We start from the raw sequence: 19,496 nt of genomic DNA on the forward strand, positions 1-19,496 counted from the left end.
TACTCAAGTTGAGCCTGGAAGCGATCTTGCAAAAGAGCAGGAGTGAGCATCTACAATACAGTGAGTGGTTATATTTTAAAAATATTTTGGACATGTAGTATAATATATATGGTTCGGTTATTTATGTATTTATCATTTGATTTAAATGATTAATTTATGTATATATGAATATCAGCATTTACATATATGTGTTATTATTTTATATGGATTTTGATAAGATTTTAAATTGTTTCTAACTCTGATGAGTTCATAGTGAACTTGTGGATCATGTTATCTAAATATCCTGATATTTGAATTGAGGTTTTAAATCATTTTGGAAATGACTTGATTTGAGAAATCAGATTGAAAATTATATAATTTTAAGCATGTTCAAATATTTTACAATTTTATGTGCTTAAAATTGGTTTATGTGATATATATTTGCACTGTGGTATTTCTGTTTTTAGTATCAAATGATGATTTGAAAATTTTGAAATATTTAAACAAGCGGTTGAGTTTAAATATTAAATTATGATTTATGATACAATATTGTTTGGAAACGTATGATCTCATAAGATTGTTTTATGGATACTGTATTATTTATTTTTAATTGATGTACCATATAGTATCAGTGTTTTGGTTTAGTATTATATTATGGTGTGTGGGTTTGCAAAGGCGCCGTGAGGTTGGGTTCATCCAATGGTTTATTATTGTCATGGGCTGTGAGGTTAGGTTTTGTGAAATGATTTTAAAAAGGGAACCTTTCAAAAGAGTATAATGAGAGGTTTTGAGAGAAAGTTTTACGGAAATAAATTTTTATTGTCTTATTTTAAATTCGTTCTCCTAGGTTCAGGCAGTTAGTGGCAGTCTACCTCGTGTATTATTTTTGACTTCTTTCTTTCCATAGTAGCAACAGTATCCATCTTTCTTTATTTATCCTTATCTTTCTACACTTATTTATTATTTATCTGTTCTTCTTCTAAACTTTGCAATGACTCTTAGAATGCTCTGATCTAAATATTGGACATAGTAGAGTCTATATTATATATATGTATAGTTATGGTCTGTAGTATGATGAGTTGGTTGTGGACCGTAGTGGTGGACTTTTATGCTGTTGTGGTTTTATATTTATAAATTTAAGTATTATTGATAAAGCTTGTATTTGTATGTCCACATTTTAAGTGAGATTCCATTGGATATATCTCAAGGATTGTCCAGTAGGGCTTCACTAGGCAGGACCACCCAAGAGATCCTGGACAGGTTCCCTAAGCAGGTCTTGCCATTTTTGTATTTGGAATATAGAAGATTTCAATTTGAAAATCGAAACTTGAGGACCTTTTCTTTTTTGTCCAAAAAGTAAAGAATTAATGATGTTGACCTAAAAATATAATATAATTGATTTTTCATTCTATTTATAGTAAAATATTATTTGTGCGTAGTGGTTAGTTTTAATTAGGAAAATAGGAGATTTTTTTCTTATTTATTTATTTATTTTTGGATCATTTAAATATTTTAATCTATTTTTTATATTTTACTTTTGTTTTCCATGCCTTTGGGTTTAATTACATTGCCTATAAAGAAGGCTATGAGGAATGTAAATGGGAGCTATTTCAATGAATATTAATAATATTGCATATGCGGCCGAGGTCGAGTCAAGATGCCAACAGCCATTCTTGTTAACCCACCCCTGTTCATGTTTGAGCCTGGTAGTGGGCAGAAGCCAAGAAAAAAAAAAAAAAAAACACACACACACATATATATATATATATATATATAAATATAAATATATAAAAATTAAATATTGCATGTGTTTTTACTCCGTTTTCTTTTAGTTCTTAGTATTCTGCTAAATCAGTCAGTATCAAACGTCTAATTATGGGTTATTTGTGAATGAATTAATAAATTAGATCATCATTTTTTTTTTGTGTGATTTATTGTTCTTTCATGTTGTTGCACTGCATCAATTGGTGTGAGGCTCTGGTTGACATTTTTCACAACATAAAGAGATGTCATGCTTATGATAACCTGATAGATGAAAGGTATCAATATAATAATTTAGTATCTGTTTGGCATTACCCCACCTAAGTGGCTATGATCAATGAATCAAAATTTTTTCGATTGGATTTATGATTTTGATAAGGATTAACTCGTTGATTTTTATTTTGATTCAAATTTTAGTGAGAAGCACATGGAAGAAGAGTTTTTATGCCATAAAATATCATTCAAGGTCAAGGTGAAAACTTTATTTAATGATAATGTTGGCACAAATCAACTTTCGTATAACATTGATGTTCTTGCAATTAACATTTATTATTTAAATAATCCAAATAATTTGGTTAATCTAAAGACCTATATGAAGTTTGACGGTCATGCTTTTAAATTTGCTCACACTTCATGGAGCCAATAGTTCTAAATTTCAAGACAATTGAAATATTCCAAATATTCTTTTATTTGGAATGTAAGATCTCAATTTCAAGATTATGACTCAAGCACCCTTTTCTAAAAAAGGGAAAAATGATGCAGTAATATATATTTATGTATAATCTTTTTTATTTTAATTTGTTAGTAATTAATTTTTAATTAGAAAACTAAGGATTTTATTTTATTTTTTTAACTAATTTTCTTGTTATTTAATTATTCAAATTTATTTTTTATGTTTAGGTTTATTTTTCGTGTTTTAGGATTTTATTATATGTCGCTTATATGTAAATGCCTTTATGAAATGTAGGAAGGAGTTTTTTTTGGCATATTAATAATATTGCATGAGTTTTTACTCTCTCTCTCTCTCTCTCTCTCTCTCTGCTTTTCCCCTTAAATCTTGGTGTTTTGTGGAACTACAAAGTTTTAAATTTTACTTATGGGTTATTAGTGAGCAAATAAAAAAAATTAGATTATTTTTCCTCCTTTTCGCGAGACTTATTGTCTTTTTCATGATTTAACGACTTGTCCGTTAACACATTTTTTTTTTTTTTTTGGTTTTTTTTTTGCTCTTTAATTGTGTATAAATTGCTCATTCAGTGGTAGATAGAGTTCACACACACACATACACACACACACATACGCACATGCACATGTAAATGCACCCATGCACACATAACATGCACGTGCACGTATGCACACACACACACACACACACACGCACGCACGCACACACGCACATGCACACACACACACACATGCACACGTGTACATGTACACATACACACACACATGGATGCATGCATGCATGCACTCACGCGCATACACATGCATGCACATACACGCACATACAACACAGGCATATGCACACGCACATGCATGCACTCACATGCACACACATGCATGCACATACACACACACATATAACACATGCATAGGCACGGGCACGTGCACACATATATGCACATACACCAAACAGAAAACCACTTCAACTTGAACACACACATACCCACCAAATAGAAAACCATTTCAACTTGAACACACACACACACCACCAAATAGAAAACCATTTCAAATTGTATGCACACACACACACACACACACACACACACACACACACACACACATGAACATCCCTCCAAATAAAAAAGCACTTCAAATTGTTTTTTTTTATATTAAGTGTTTATGTGTTTTTCCCCATTATCGAGTAAAATTTTGTATGTTAGTATCTTCATGTTCAATACACCGAGTCCAAATTTTGTTAGTGTTTATTCTAATGCTTTAAGGATAAATATTATAGGAATGGTAAGCAATTTAGAGATCTTTATGATCATTAGAACGTTAGACACTTATATATATTACACTTTTATATTTCCTTTATAGTTAAGTTTGGATTTCATTTTATTATGTTACTTAGTCTTTGGGGTATGTTGACATGGCTTTTAGATTATATTTTTAAACAATTTTTGATGTCAAAATGATAAATTTTTGCATCGAGTTATTCATCTTTTGAGCAAAGGATGTGTGGCGAGAACCAACCCCTTTTCTTCTAGGGTTGCTTACTGGAGAGGAACTTAGAAGAACAATATAGCCACCAACTTTGAGTTTTTCTATGTAATATAAGAGTATTTGAGCTATGAATTCATTTTAAAACATATTTTGGTTTGTCAATTTTAAAATGGATTGATTCTCTATTAGTTTTTATAAGTTTCTTTGACTAATTTTCATGGATTTCATTGTCCTTCATTTCCCACATAGTTAGTGAGAACCCGTAAGTTTCTTTTTCATCACATCACTTTAGATAAATTTCCTTTACCTTATTCTATTACATATCTTTGAGATTTGTTAAAACAAAGTCTTGGAGGACATTTTTCCTTGTGAGGAATATTTTGGAGATAGCTATTGTAAGGCTATCCTTGCGAGGAGGGTAGTTGCGATGGTCTTAAAGCTTGGCTGTCACATCCTAGAATAGAGGATTGGATTGCGCACTACCACGGTAGATAAAGATGCTCGCAATATAACCTTATATGATGTCTATATATATGTGTCTATATATATATATATATATTTTTTTTTTATCTATTTAGCATATTTAAACTAGAACTGGTGGCCGAAATTTGCAGCTTTTCTTCCCAATAAATGAGGTTTTCCATGTAAAATTCTTTGCATTGATTTTTATTTTTGCATTTTATTTTCTACTTTTATTACTTTCTATATAATTGTCTGGAAGGACCAAATCGTCGAATGGTTGTGAAATTTGAAAATCGTTAGTTTGGTGAAATGGATTTATGTTATAAAGTAGGCTTAGGCTTTTGCAGATTCCTTTATGATGTATAATTTTAAGAAGAGTAAAATTTTTATAGAGCCTAGTCAATCCCCATGCTAGGCATTTTCCAAACTTCAATTATCTTCAAAATAGGTCATCTTAGTGTTGGATTTAACAACCTTTGTGACATCTTCTAGGCTTTGGAAAAATGAATATAGTTAAGGAAGGTTTATCAATTATGCATACTATTCTTCTTGATGGTTTGAATTGTAGTTTTTGCAAAGCCAAATGAGAACATTTCTAACTTTATTGGATGAGTGAGTGTGGCATTCAGTGGTTAATGGATGAAAGCTCCAATTATGTATTCTAATGGTATAGCATGTACAAAGCTGATGGTTCAATGAACCAAAAAAGAAATAAATGCTAATGAATGGAACTCCAAAGGATCAAGTATAGTCTTTCATGCTTTGATTGTGATGAGTTTAGATTTATGAATTGGCCGAGGAGGTTTGGGCCAAATTGGAATTAGCTCACAAAGGAAATGCTGATGTAAGGAGATCTAAAGTTCAACTATTGATCACTAGATTTAAAAGCAAAAGGGATGGAGGAAAATGAAACTTTCTTTGATTTTTATTCCAAATTCAATATAACTATTAACTCTTATCATAGTCTTCAAGAGAATGTTCCCAAATACAAGCTAAGATCTTGAGATCACTTCTAGAAAGGTTTCAAGCCAAAGTGACTATCATTGAGGAAAATAAGAATATTGAGACTACGAAGGTTGATAAGCTAGTTGGATCACTTAAAACTTATAAGCTGACTTTTCCTCCACCTAAAAATAGGAAAAGTTTGGAATTGAAGATGAATAGTGAAGATTTGTAGAATATTTATTCAAATCGTGATGGTTTGAAAATGAATGAAGAAAAGATGGCTCTATTTAAAAAGAAGTTCAAAAGGTTCTTGAGAAACAAAAAATGAAACTCTTAACATAGAGACAAAAAAAAAAAAAAAGGCAAAAATTACAGAAATGATACAAGAAAAGATGAATATAGTTATTAAGGAAGAAAGATTTTAATGTTATGAGTATTATAGACATGTGCATATTGTAACAAATTGTCCAAAAAATAAAAAAGAATAAGTTTGTAAAAGGAATAGGGAAAAAAAGTGTTGAATACTTGTACTGGTATGGATGAAGAATCAGGCGCTTCAAACAATAGTGATAAAGATGGGATTTCACAATTTTCATGGCTTTTCATATTTTTAGCCATAAAGGGTTTTAGTTGGTTTCTTTTCATGGTGATATATTAGATGATGATTTACTTTCAGAAGTTGAAGATCTTGAAGTTGATAATTTGGAGAAAACTTATGATGTTTATTTGTTGAGAGCTTAAAGTTGAAAAAGAAGCTTATCAAAGGTAGTTTGAAACATTAGAGAGAAATTGAAAGAGAACAAGAAGTTGGTCATTTGTCAAAAGAAAATAATGAGAGGATACTTGTATTTATCAAGAAAATAACTACTTTGAAGGATGTGGAAGATTCTAATAAAATTCTTGTGGAAAAATATGGAATTTTTAAAACCTCCACGAGTGAAGAGTAGGTTTTTGGAAACTTGATGTTTTGAGAATGCATCTTGATAAAGAAATTGGAACAAGCTAAGAATAGTTAGTAAATGGAAATACAATACTTTAAAACATTTTGAACATTGGAAAGGATTTAAATGACAAGAGAGAACTTATGTACATTGATGAAGCTTTCGCTTTATTTAATTCAAAGATTACCTTTGTGAAATAGAAAAAGTCAAGCCTTTGGAAGGATTTTGTCAGAAAGAAAATCCTTTCTAAGAAAGTTGAGAAGAAAAATAATTTAAGGGAAAATGGTGCTTATACTTTTGCTCAAAGAAGGGAATAATCATGATTTCATAAACCTTCATATTATTTTCATGGTTTATCTAGCCAATTGTTCATTCCTACTTGTCATTAGTTTAGTCGGAAAGGTCATATAAAACCATAATGTTTTCAATTGAGGAATGAAACACAACCATGACTCATTAGAACACGCTTGAATGGTCATGTGAGAGAATTTTAGAAAGTTTTTCAAGTTGTTACAAATGGACCAAAGAATTCTAAGGGTTTTATTTTATTATTTTACTTGGATTTATCTTGGTAGTATGTTGATATGGCTTTTAGCTTATTTTTATAAACAATTTTTTTTTTTTATGTCCAAATGCCAATTTTTTTTCCTAAATGATTCATCATTTGAACGATGGCATCAGCATTATTGATATAATGATGTTAATATTCAAACACTGACATTAGATTTTAGAAAACTTCATTTTCTTCTCGGTTTGATTTGTAAAAAGAGCCTTAAAAATACACCATAACCACCACCTTTGCATTTTTGATTGAATATAAGAATGTTTGAGCTAGGAAACCATTTTGAAATGTGTTTTGATTCATCAATTTGAAAATGGATAGATTCTGTTTTAGTTTTCATAGGTTTCTTTAAGCACTTTTCATGGGTTTCATTGTTCTTCATTTTCCACCTAGTTTATGACCATAGTTTTCCTTTTTATTAGATTAATTCAAATGCATTTCCTTTACCACATTATGTTACATCTTTCTAAGTTTTGTTGAGATAAATGCTTGGAGAAGATTTGCCCTTGTGAAGAAGGTCTTGGAGATAGCTATTATGCAGTTATCCTTATGAGAAGGGTTGTTACAATGGTGTTGGGGCTCAGTTGTCACATCTTAGAATAAAGGATTGTATCATCCACTACCATATTGAATAGAGATGCTTGGTATAATCATTTAAATGTTGTTTGCGTGTATATGTATTTTTTCTTCTTCTTTATTTTAGTTGATTTAAACTAGAGGTGATGGTGGACACCCACGATTTTTCTTTCCACTAAAGCAAGTTTTCCATGTAACACACTTTGCATTAATTTTTATTTTCTACATTTTAATTTTTGCTTTTACAGCTTCACATATGACTATTTGGGAGGATTGAATCCTTACATATTGTAAAATCTAAAAAAATTATAGTTTGATGGATTACGATTATGCTATAAAGTAGGTATAAACTTTTAGAGGTTCCATTGTGATATACAGTTTTAAGAAAAGCATAAGTTTTGGAAAGCAAATTCAATCCCTCTTCTAGGCATTTTTTAGACTTTCACCCATAAATTTGTAGTCAATTGGAATACCTAACAAATTCTAACATACACTATTAAGCATTTAAAGTAAGTAAATTACACATCATTAAAAATAAAACCAAAATCTTAAAATAAAATATCAATACCTTACCAAATGACAACTAGATAAACATTACTTACTTGTTTTTCCTTTTCGTCTTATTCTCCATCCAAGAACCAAGAGTATAAGAATGATCACTGCTAATGGCAATGACACTGCCATTGGAACAATATTAATTTTCTTCTTCTTTATACATGAACCTGAGCCACAAAGATTTTGGGAATCCACACTGAAAATAACCCCCAAAACAAAATTATTGAATTGTACAATATTGCATGGAATTGTGTAAAAAGGAACCAAATAATGAAGTTACTTCTACTTATCTCTTCAACTTGATCAGGCATGCCAATATAAGGGAAAAAAATTATGTTTAATATATGCAATGGTAAAAAAATCATAGTACTAGGTTGGAGCTTAAGATTGGAAGGCATACCTCAATGTAAGTAATCCGGCCTCCCATCTCTTGACAAGAGCACTAGGAACATTACCAGATAGCTGGTTGCCTTTCAAATTTCTACACAAATTCTCAGATAAGTGGATTTTGTTACAGCTTTTGAGTTAATATATAGTACTTTATAGTGAGGGTTTTAGAATTAAAATTTAGAAATAATCTGAATGAACTTATAGGCATTTAGCGAATGTAGGTTCTTAGACATTAATTTTAGTCCATATCATGGATATAAAAGAGTTTATGTAGTGCTGTATATTATAGTTATATATGTGGATATATATTGTTGTCACAAAGTATCATACCTATATCAATAATGAAAGAAGCACTAAATTGCTTAAACTAAATAGTGTATGGCGAATGATGTAACAATATTTTATTAGTTTTGTAGTGTAATTAACTAATCTATATTTAGATTTTTATTAATTTTTCAACCAAATATTATTGGCACATAATTCATAGCACTACTATAATTGTATATATATGTTATTGTTAGATTCCAATGTTTCATCACTTATAGAGACTTAAGAGATTTTAGATCCTCCATAAAGTCAGGCATCGGTCCAGTCAAGCTATTGTTAGATGGATCCCTAAGACATGTAATTATTTTTTTTAATAAAAAATGCTTTCATCTTTACATCTATCCCTTTCAACTATTAAACTTTTGCACTTTGGTTACAAAACTTTTTTTTCCTTGGCACTTTGATTTTAAAACTTCAATTTTTTGGTACGTCTTAGCCCTTAAACTATTTTTTAAGATTTAGGCTTGAAGTGCACTTGATGCAACATGCACATGTTTTATAATGCTGTTTGCTTTTGTGATTTTATTGTTTAATTGTTGCAATAGTGCACTGCATGCCTCAAAACTACTAAAAAAGTAAAGAAAATAATACTATGCACCAAAAAACTAAAATATAGGAGCCAAGAAAAAAAAAATATCAGGAATCAAAATGTAAAAGCCTAATAGTTGATGAGGGCATAAGTGATAAAAACCCAAAGAAAAATTAAGTACAACTTTACTTACAAAAACTCCAGCAATGACAACTCTTTGATGGAAGCATCTATTATCCCACTCAAATTGCTCGAGGTCAAGTTCCTATTCACAATTGAAATAGTTTAAGAATGAGATCTTCTATATCATTTTTCTTATTCATATTTAATTAGCAAGACAATGCTGTATTTTTCAATGTTTTTAAAATGAAATGACATTAAATATATCGCTAGTTAATATGAAGAGTGTGGGGTCCAAGCTTTTCCTAAAGTCTAATCGATTAGGGTTTTTACTTGTTCTTTAAGTTTACTTAATGGTTAAGTTATTTAATGGTCATATTGCCTGTAAAAAAGATAATCTTATGACTTTATAAATAGGTGCTAGACCTTTAGTATTGTATTATAGACAACGCATGTTTTTTAGAAGCTATAGAGAGAGAATTTAAGAGAAGGTTTTTTGTGTATTGGTTTTAGAGTGAATAATACATTGTCTTCTCAATATTTTGCTTTTTTGTTAAAGCTCTAGGTTTAGAGATAGGGTTCCTCTCAAACTAGCTCCAAATAGAGATTTAACTTTACCATGATTGATAGGGTTCCTCTCTAACTAGCTCCAAAACTTAGCATGGTTATGGTAACAGATGCCCTATTTAATAAGAAGGCCAAAAGAAAAGACATAGATGATGATCAATCACATGCTCTTATCACAGAGAAATGGGGGAGACAGTAAGAAGGTAGTTAAGAAAGGGGGAGAGGCAAAAGCCAAAATAGGGGCAGATCCATAAATGGAAGGATGCCAACATACAAGTACCATTATTTTGACTAAGAAGATCACTTGAAAAGGTATTGCAAGAAGATATTATGAGAGAAGAGATTAAAAAGTAATCAACCAAAGTACGATGGTGAAACACTAGTCATTGTTGAAAAAGAAGTGACATATTTTTCCACATATAAAGAGAAATGCTTTCACATTTGAAGTTAAAACATCTAGTGGGTAGTTGCTATTACGACATCCTATCGTGTCACGCTGCACATAGAGTTTTTCAAAATGCATAAAGCAGGAGATTTTGGCATAGTGAAGATAGGAAATACCAATTTTGCAAAGATTATTGGAACTAGTAATATTCAGATAATAATCAACGTTTGAGACACAATTACTTTGAAGGATAATAGATATGCTTTTTACCTTCAGCTTAATTTGTCTTAGAAAATAGCCTCTCATAAGGAAGGCTACGACAACCACTTTTACAATGGCACATGGAAAATGATAAAAGATGCCATGGTTATCACTTAAGGATATATTTATGAAACACTTTACAAGATTCATGTAAAGATTTATGCAGATAGCCTCAATATTACAAAGGGTAAGGTGTCTTAAAATCTATAGCACTAGAGACTCGATCACATGAATGAGAAAGGATTATCTACTTTGACAAAAAAGAAGCTTATCATTATTTTCAAGGGTGCTGTGCTAGGTTTTTGTAATCATTGTTTATATTGTAAGCAACACAAAATCTCATTTAAGTGATCTTTAACACGAAGATGCTTAGTCTATGTGCTCTGATGTTTGTGATCCTTTGAAGGTTGAATCAGTAGATGGCAATAGATATTTTTAAACCTTTATTGATGATGCTTCTTAAAAGGTGTGGGTATATTTTCTGAAGATGAAGGACCAAGTTTTAGATCACTTCAAATAGTTCCATGTCATGGTAGAGCATGAAACAACAAAAAAGTTCAAGTGTCTTTGTTCAGATAATAGAAGTGAATATACTTCTAGAAAATTTGATGCCTATTACAGAGGATAGGGTATTTGACATGAGAAAATGGTTCTTGTATGCACAACATAGTTGAGTAGCTAAGAGAATGAATAGGATGATCATAGAAAAGTACAGAAGCATGATTAGTATGACCATGTTACCAAAGCCATTATAGGGAGAAGCCGTTTGTGTCGCCTACCATTGGATTAGTAGATTGCCATTAGTACCATTGAGTTTTTAATGTCTAGCATTTCACTTAAGAGTATTTAGATGTTTAGCCTTTGCACATGTATCCTAAAAAGCTAAGACAAAAGCTCGATGCAAGGACTACTACATGCATCTTTATTTGATATGGAGATGAAGAACTTAGATATAGACTATAGGATTTAAAGGCAAAGAAGGTTATTAGAAGCAATGTTGTAATATTCCATGAAAACTAGCAATAGAAGACATTAAAAATCCTAAGAAGTCTTATAACTCTAGTGCCTATGATTTTGTTCCTTACCCAATACCAGCACTAACTGCCATAGATGATAATGAAGTGCATAAAGAATCGTCAAAAGTAATGCATAAGCGAGAAAAAAGGTGTTAATTAGAGAAAGACTCAATCATTAGAAGCTGCCAGACCATCACAGCGATCAAATGGTGGCATACTTCCTTGAAATAATATTTTACAAGTTAAAATATCTAAATGAAACCGTATTCCAATGAAGAGATATTTAGATTCTCAATATGTTCTGGTTACTATAAATGGGGTGCTACATAGTTTCCAAGAAGCCAAATCCCATTAGAACAAATATAAATGGCTACATGCAATGCAAGATGATATGGAATCTTTATAGAAAAACCATACTTATGAGTTTGTTGAACTTCCAATAGAAAAAAAGGCACTAAAGAGTAAATGGGTGTTTAAGCTTAAGAAAGATGGTAGCGGATAAGTGGCAAAACACAAAGCTTGATTGGTCATCAAAGGTTTTCTTTAGAAGAAAGGAATTGATTTGATGAAATTTACTCACTAGTAATAAAGATGACTTCAATACGAGTTTTTCTTGGTTTAGTAGCGACTTTAAATCTAGAGCTTGAGTAGATGAGTGTAAAAACAACATTTCTTCATGATAATCTACATGAAGAGATTTATATGGAGTAGCTAGAAGGTTTTGAGATTTCAAAGAAGAAGAACCTTGTTTGCAAGCTAAAGAAGAGCTTGTACAGTCTCAAGCAAGCACTTAGAAAATGGTACGAGAAGTTTGACTCTTTTATAATAAGTCAAGGCTATAAAAAGATTGATGCTAACCAGTGCATTTATATTTAGAGATTTTCAAATGGAAACTTAATTGCACTTTGATATATGTTGACGACATATTGATTGTTGGACAAGATTTAATGAATATTAGTCAGTCGAATAAGGAACAATGTAAGTCTTTTGATATGAAAGATTTAGGATTAACTCAATAGATTTTAGAAATGCAAATAGCCCAAGGTAGGAAGAATCATTGGTTATAGCTATTTCAAGAGAAGTATGTTAAGCGAATGATAAAGAGATTCGACATGGATAAAGCCAAACTAGTCAGTATTCCACTGGCAAATTATTTTAATATGAGCAAGAGATTGTGCCCTTTATCCAACGAAAAGATAGAAGAGATGGCTTTACTACCTTATGCTTCAGAGGTGAGAAGTCTGATGTATACAATGACATGTACAAAACCAGATATTACTCATGCAATTAGTATTGTGAACAAATTTCTTTCAAATCCTAAAGGGGAACGTTGGGAAGTAGTCAAGTAAATTCTCTGGCATCTTAAAAGTACCTCTAAAGTATGCTTTTGTTAGCAGGGAGGAGGGGTGATCCAGTTCTAGAAGGCCATATATGTGCATATATAGCCAAGGACTTTGATAGTAGGAAATCTACTTATGGTTATCTTTACACTTTTATTGAAGGAGCTGTATCATGACAGTACAAATTGTAAAATGTGTAGCTTTTCTACGACAAAATCAAAATCCACTACCATAGCAGAAGCCGACAAAGCATTGTTGAGGTTAAGGCATACACTCCATGAACTGGGCATTAAGCATAAGGATTATAAGGTATATTGTAACAGTCACAGTGGTATGGATTTATGCAAAAACTTAATGTATCATTTTTGAAAAAAACATATTAATATTTGCTATCATTAGAGATGTAATGTGATAGAGCACAAACTGCATAGATTGGTGAAAATACACAAAAAGGAGAATACAAGAAACATGTTTACAAAGGTTGGTGCACCAAAAAAGTTGAAGTTGTGCAGAGACATAACTGGTATAGATGGTAGGTGACCATCAATTTTGAAATGCAGTTAGAGGGGGAGAATTGTGGGATCCAGTCTCTTCCTAAAGCCTAGCTTATTAAGCTTTTTAATTATTCTTAGTGGTTAAGTTTACTTGGTGGTCAAGTTGTTTTGTTAAAAAAGGCAATCTTATAAGCTAACAAATAAGTGCTAAGCTTTTACTATTGTATTGTAGATAGCACAATTTTTTTGGAAACTTCAAAGAGAGTTTGAGAGAAGGTTTTTTATATATTGATTTTAGAAAGAAATAATACATTTTTGTCTTCTCAATATTTTGTGTTTTTGTTTCCTTTATTTTTTGCATTTTATGGTCAAAGAAAAACAACAAATAGAGATGATGATGATGATGGTGATGATGATAATAAATAATGGACAGAAAATCTTAATTTGTCATGTGTGCAAGGACTCACAAAGAAATAATCCGAGGAACTGAAATATTGTAACTGCATTTTAGACCTTCCCAAACAAAATTCTTTGGTCCACTGCACGGATCACCAGCCCAGTTTTTATTAATTTGATATGTTGCTTTGACTTTTCCAATAGCATTAACTGTAATAAATCAAGAAATTTGCCACACAAGTTATATTTCCTAGTCATCTAAATAAATAACAACAACAACAACAAGAACAATAATAATATTAATTTCTAGTCCATGCAAATTTATAAATGTTGACAAAAAAATTAATATATATATATATATATATATATAAAGTCAGTCTAAACTTTATCCACCCTTGATAATATAATTTGATTCTGCCAATGGGCAAGGCTTTATCTTTTAAATTAGAATCCAATGGTCATCAAAGGGGAAATATTAATTTAATAAAATAAAGTAGATCTTGTTTGAATCTCATTATATTAGTATATATATGACAAAAGCTTCAATTATTCAAAGCATGCTTGGGGCTTATTTTTGTTAGGAATACCAAACTAAAATCAAAGTTGTTAGTAAGCCATTTTTTTTAGGAATCCCAAACTGATTAGGTCACATTAACACATTGATTTTTAGTTTTTGTTTTTGCTTTTGTGTTTTTTTTTTTCTACCTAATTTAAAGTAGAACTCATTTATTTTAAATGTTTGTTAATATTAATTGGTGATAGCTAAATTTTGTTAGACATCTCAATTAACTATAAACTTAAAGAAAATGGAAAAATATTGAATATCATTTTGTTTATTTTTTCCCTCATCATTTTGTAGTTAATTGAGATGTTTTACAAACTCTAACTAACATTAAAGAACATTTAAGGTAAGCAAATGGTTTAGTAGCAATGAGAATTTCAAATTAACCTAATTAGGCAACTCAGACAATGATAAAAGATCAAGTTTGCATTAATTAATGATAAATAACTTCCATGATTGTCGTCTATTATGGAAAAAATAAATCAATGAAGTATTTTTTTCTCTTTTTTTTTTTTCCTTAAGTTCGTAGCTAGGTGAGAGTTAAAGTGTTCAATTTTTATTTTTTATGTTCATTTATATTTTTCTCTAAATTGTATGCAGTTTGCATACTTTAATGCTTTGTTAATGTTAGTTTTTGATAGTTAAATATCTTTATTAACTATAAATGTAATGAAAAAGAAAAAAAACCAATAAACAGAAAATGAAACACACAATTTGAAGTTGTATTTTTTCTTTTTCTTTACATTTTTAGTTGATTAATATATCTAACAAATTCTAACAACAACTAACAACATCTAATACTAAAAAATAATTAAAATAAGCAAATTACAAAAAAAAAAAAAAAAACATAACCAACAAATAAAGATTGAAAACGTTAATAAACAACACCTTTAATTATCATTTAAATTAAGTAAAAACAGAAAGCAGAAAAAAGCATAAAGTTACCAAACAAAGAGCATGTGTTTAAAATTCAAAATGATCTAAAGCAGGTTGCATATTAAGTTCCTCAAGTGAAGCCAATTGCTTTATTTTTACTTTGTAACTAGTTTATTTTCTAAATAATTAACTTCTATAAACTTAAAAGTAAACATACCATCTTGAATATATGTTGGTGATTCATTCATATGTTTGACCACGTAGATCTCAAGAGCGTTCAGGATTGGCGGATTAGTAGAATCCTTTGTTTGATAGAGACAAATCAAGTGCTTATTCCCAACCAAGGCTCCTGAGCTAGATACTGTGGTTGCAAATAAATAACGAGGACTAATAGTTCCAAGAAAGGGAGCGCCATTCCAAGACACATTAAATTTTCTCGACTGGTTTTTCTCAGCAAGTAGCTCTAATTCAGCAAAGTACATGTAAATATAAAATTCAGAACTTGAATCATTTGCACTCCATATGAACACCAAAGATGTGGTACCAAGCCGGGGCTTAGCCGCAGTCGTAATTACTTAAGAGGGCACACTATTTCCATTTTCACCGGTATTGATTTGTTGGGAAGTTGTTAGGGGATCCCAAGTAGCGGAGTTCATGTAGGAGGTCCAAATATTGCCCAATATCCAATCTCTTGAAGAGTAGCAATGAAGTAGAAGTATTCGTTCTGATGAACTCTGTATCATACATTGAACTGTCAACCGGCCTGAGCTCCAATGATGATATAAATGGAACTCCCAAGCCCATGTTGACAAAACAAACGTGCATGGTATCAGAGAGTGCCCTGGTGATAATCTCAGTGGTTACAACATCAGCAACATTTGTGAATTTCACAGTGGTCCAAAGATTGACTTCGACATAGAGATCGAATTCAGGTGGTTTGTTTTTTCCATCATAGTTTCCATAAAAAAAGTTAGCTCTTATCAAATTCAAACTTCCATTTCCTACAGGGTTCAAGGAGTAACAGTTCTTGAAACCTTGAGGAAAACTTCTGAGGTCTTGAAGAGGCTGTGGTAGGTTTGGATTGATTGGATATGCATGTTCTGGGGCGATATTCTATTTATCCCAGTCCCTATAAAATTTTTGTCCGAAACATAACTTATGTCGGTGTCGGAATCTGTGTATTGTTCTTGTACTGATCCACAGTCGATGCTTATAAATCCTAGTTATGGTGTCAGTGCATGGAAAATAAATCAATTAATGTAACAGCCTATGTTTATTCAATAGCACCACCTTTACAAATCACATATATCCCAAAATGAAAACCATGATGGGGCAGCGGTGGAGCCAGAAAATTTCACTAGTTGAGGTAATTCAAAACATAAATAAAAATCCACTTACCATAAAAATATTGCTATTAACAAATTATTATTAGACATTATACATAAGTCATTAGCATTTTGATTTTGAGAAATTGTAATCAATAACATGCAGAGATGGATGAAAGTTCTATGAACCAACATATATGATTAATCATTTTAGCCTTGAATGGGTAAATTCAATGGTTTTCGTTGGTGATTGGGTAGATCTAATGATGGATACATGATTTATACACCTTTAACTGTATCTACTGAAGGCCAGAAAATAAAAATTATATTTGTCAAATATATTAGTTATAATTATTTATGTCAAAATTAAAATATATAGAAAAATTATTTTTTCTTTGTTACACACATGAATTTTAATTTTATAAATTTACAATAAATTTTACATTATTATAAAAAAAAATTAAACTTGTAAGTAACAAAAGATGGATAACTAACAAATTGAAAACATAAAAAAATATAATAATTTTTTTGAGAAATAAGTAGTAATTATTGATATTCTATTAAAAAATAAAAATTTATCTTTTTTTCTTTTTAAATAAATACAAGTCTAGCGCTATTCTTAAATGTTTCTTGAAAAAAGTTACAAAAAACATTAAAGTGTATTATTAGTTTGGATATATCAAATTAAGAATAAAAATAAAAAATATTAAACCTGTAAAATCAAATTAGAAATATATATTTACAAATTTTATTGAAAGTGTTTTCAAAATATATATTAATTATCAAAATCTGTAGGAAAAACCAAATCAAGATAAAACTGTGCCTAGAGATAGATAAATGCTATGAAGGCAAAAGTATAATTAAACCCAAGAAAAAAAGGAGAGGGAAAAAAAAAAAAAAAAAAAAAAAAAAAAAAAAAACAACAACAACCACTACTAGTTGCCCCATTCTAGATCCGCCACTGATGATGTGGTTTTATTCAAGAAAATTGAAAATTCCTATAGTACGTATAAAAAGCATGCAGTAGATGTTAATAGGATAGTGTGTTGTTATTGTTAAAGAAATGCTAGCCTATGTGGCGCTGGGCATGTACCAAAGCTGCAGCAGCCAGCAAAATGAAGAGGAAGCCAATTGGCATTTCCATGTTCGATCCTGCTCTGTCTCAACTTTGTTAATTATTGGATTTTATGCATATTGTACGAGTTGGTCAAAGAATAATTTTTGCAGATAAAAATTTGAAATATAATATATATATATATATATATAATTACCCATTGATCATTCGTGGTTACATATACATCAACATTATTGATCAGGTCAATCCCACTGTCGCTAGCTTGTGAGATAGTCGCAAGAAAAATAATCCTCTTTTCCTATTCATATGTGATGGTGGAGGCGAGTATTATATTTGCAGAAAAATGAATTACATGTACATGGTTTTGGTTTGGTATTTTATAAACAAGTTACTCGGAGATTGCCATGAATATAGTTGGTATGACCTCGACGTGCGTTCTTTCACTGAGATTTTATTTTATTTTTTAGTTTTCGTGGATAATGAGGTAACCAATTTTTCCTTTGATCAATAATCAACCACATGAAGTCAACTTATTATTCTATGTTCCATCTGAAGAAAACAAAGGAAAAGTACTTAATAATTCAGTTTGTTTTTTGGGCCCATGTGTCTATAAACAATTTCTTGGTAAATGGAATCTAAAACAAGAATAAGTTCATGTTCCTACTTTAAAAACAATGTTATTTGCCAGGATAAATAATGTTATTTGAACATGAAGAATAATTATTAATAAAATCTATATATTGAATGATAATTTAAATTATTATCCTAATTTTATACTATTTTAGAATAAAAATAATAAAATTAAATATTATAATTAAAATTTATCATAAAAAATTGTAATTATTATCATGATAAATAGCAAAACTCCTAATATAATTGCTAATTCCTGTTTATGGTCACAACTTTTGACTTTTCAGCAAAAATTTAAAAATATTTTTTATTTATGTCATCGTATCATGTAATGTCATATTATATTCACATTGAATTTTTCAAACCCAGTCATAAACCAATACTTTTTTTAAATCACAAAAATCAATAAAATAATGGATAGAAATATCATAAAAAATACTTAAATTTACTAATAAAATATATTTATTGCATATATCAATATATTATTAAATAACTTCACAATCATAGAAAATTAAACCAAAACAAAGTCTAAAGTCATCATTAATGTGCTTTTTAAAAGTTTTCTCTTCTTTATTTTAAATAATCATACTTTATTTTCATAGCTTCAACGGCCTTTTTAAAATGAAAAATTAAAATAATGAGTGAATTTTGGGTCTCCATGTTTTGAAAGCCATAATCACTCTCTATATAAAGCTTTTCCATGTACAAATTTAGTTAATTTATCAATTATTATTCACATTGCATGTTTTAAACATTACTCTGGTGCTTGGAGGAAAAAGGAAAGAGAGAAAAATGCAAATCATAATCATTTATGGGAAAATGCAAAATAAAGAGTAATTATAAAGAATATCGTTGGAGTTGGATAAAAAAATCTCATTGTTTATTCTTTAAAACTCTTCACGATGCTTTTATTTTGAAAATTATGCACCGTTACAGATGCTCTAATCGACATAGTCTTTTCTTGGTATAAATAAAAGAAATCTTAAAAACACAAAAAATAATTGTTGGAAAAACATATACTAATAATTGAAAAACAATTAGGTTCAAATTAAGTCTTTGATATCAAGACTAACATCAGAACTTCCTTTTTCAACTCTTGGATCATATCAATTGTTGAAATTTAAAATTATATTTATTTATTGTCAAATCTTTAACATGATTCACTTTCCCTAAATAGATTTTTAGTATGCCATAAAACTCGTATTTGACATTTTTTAGTTTTAAACTTTAACCTTTGATGTCATCCAAAGGTTAAT

The 19,496-nt window shown here is 30.0% G+C and overlaps 1 pseudogene; it reads right to left on the reverse strand.

Annotated features, from left to right (window-relative positions):
- LOC125424198 (probable LRR receptor-like serine/threonine-protein kinase At4g29180) overlaps window positions 1-17,679 on the reverse strand; it is a 46,708-nt pseudogene extending 29,029 nt beyond the window's left edge.
- Window positions 17,680-19,496: the final 1,817 nt, after the last annotated feature.

The sequence above is a fragment of the Ziziphus jujuba genome, chromosome 9 (assembly GCF_031755915.1).
Source record: "Ziziphus jujuba cultivar Dongzao chromosome 9, ASM3175591v1".
Taxonomy (NCBI): Eukaryota; Viridiplantae; Streptophyta; class Magnoliopsida; order Rosales; family Rhamnaceae; genus Ziziphus; species Ziziphus jujuba.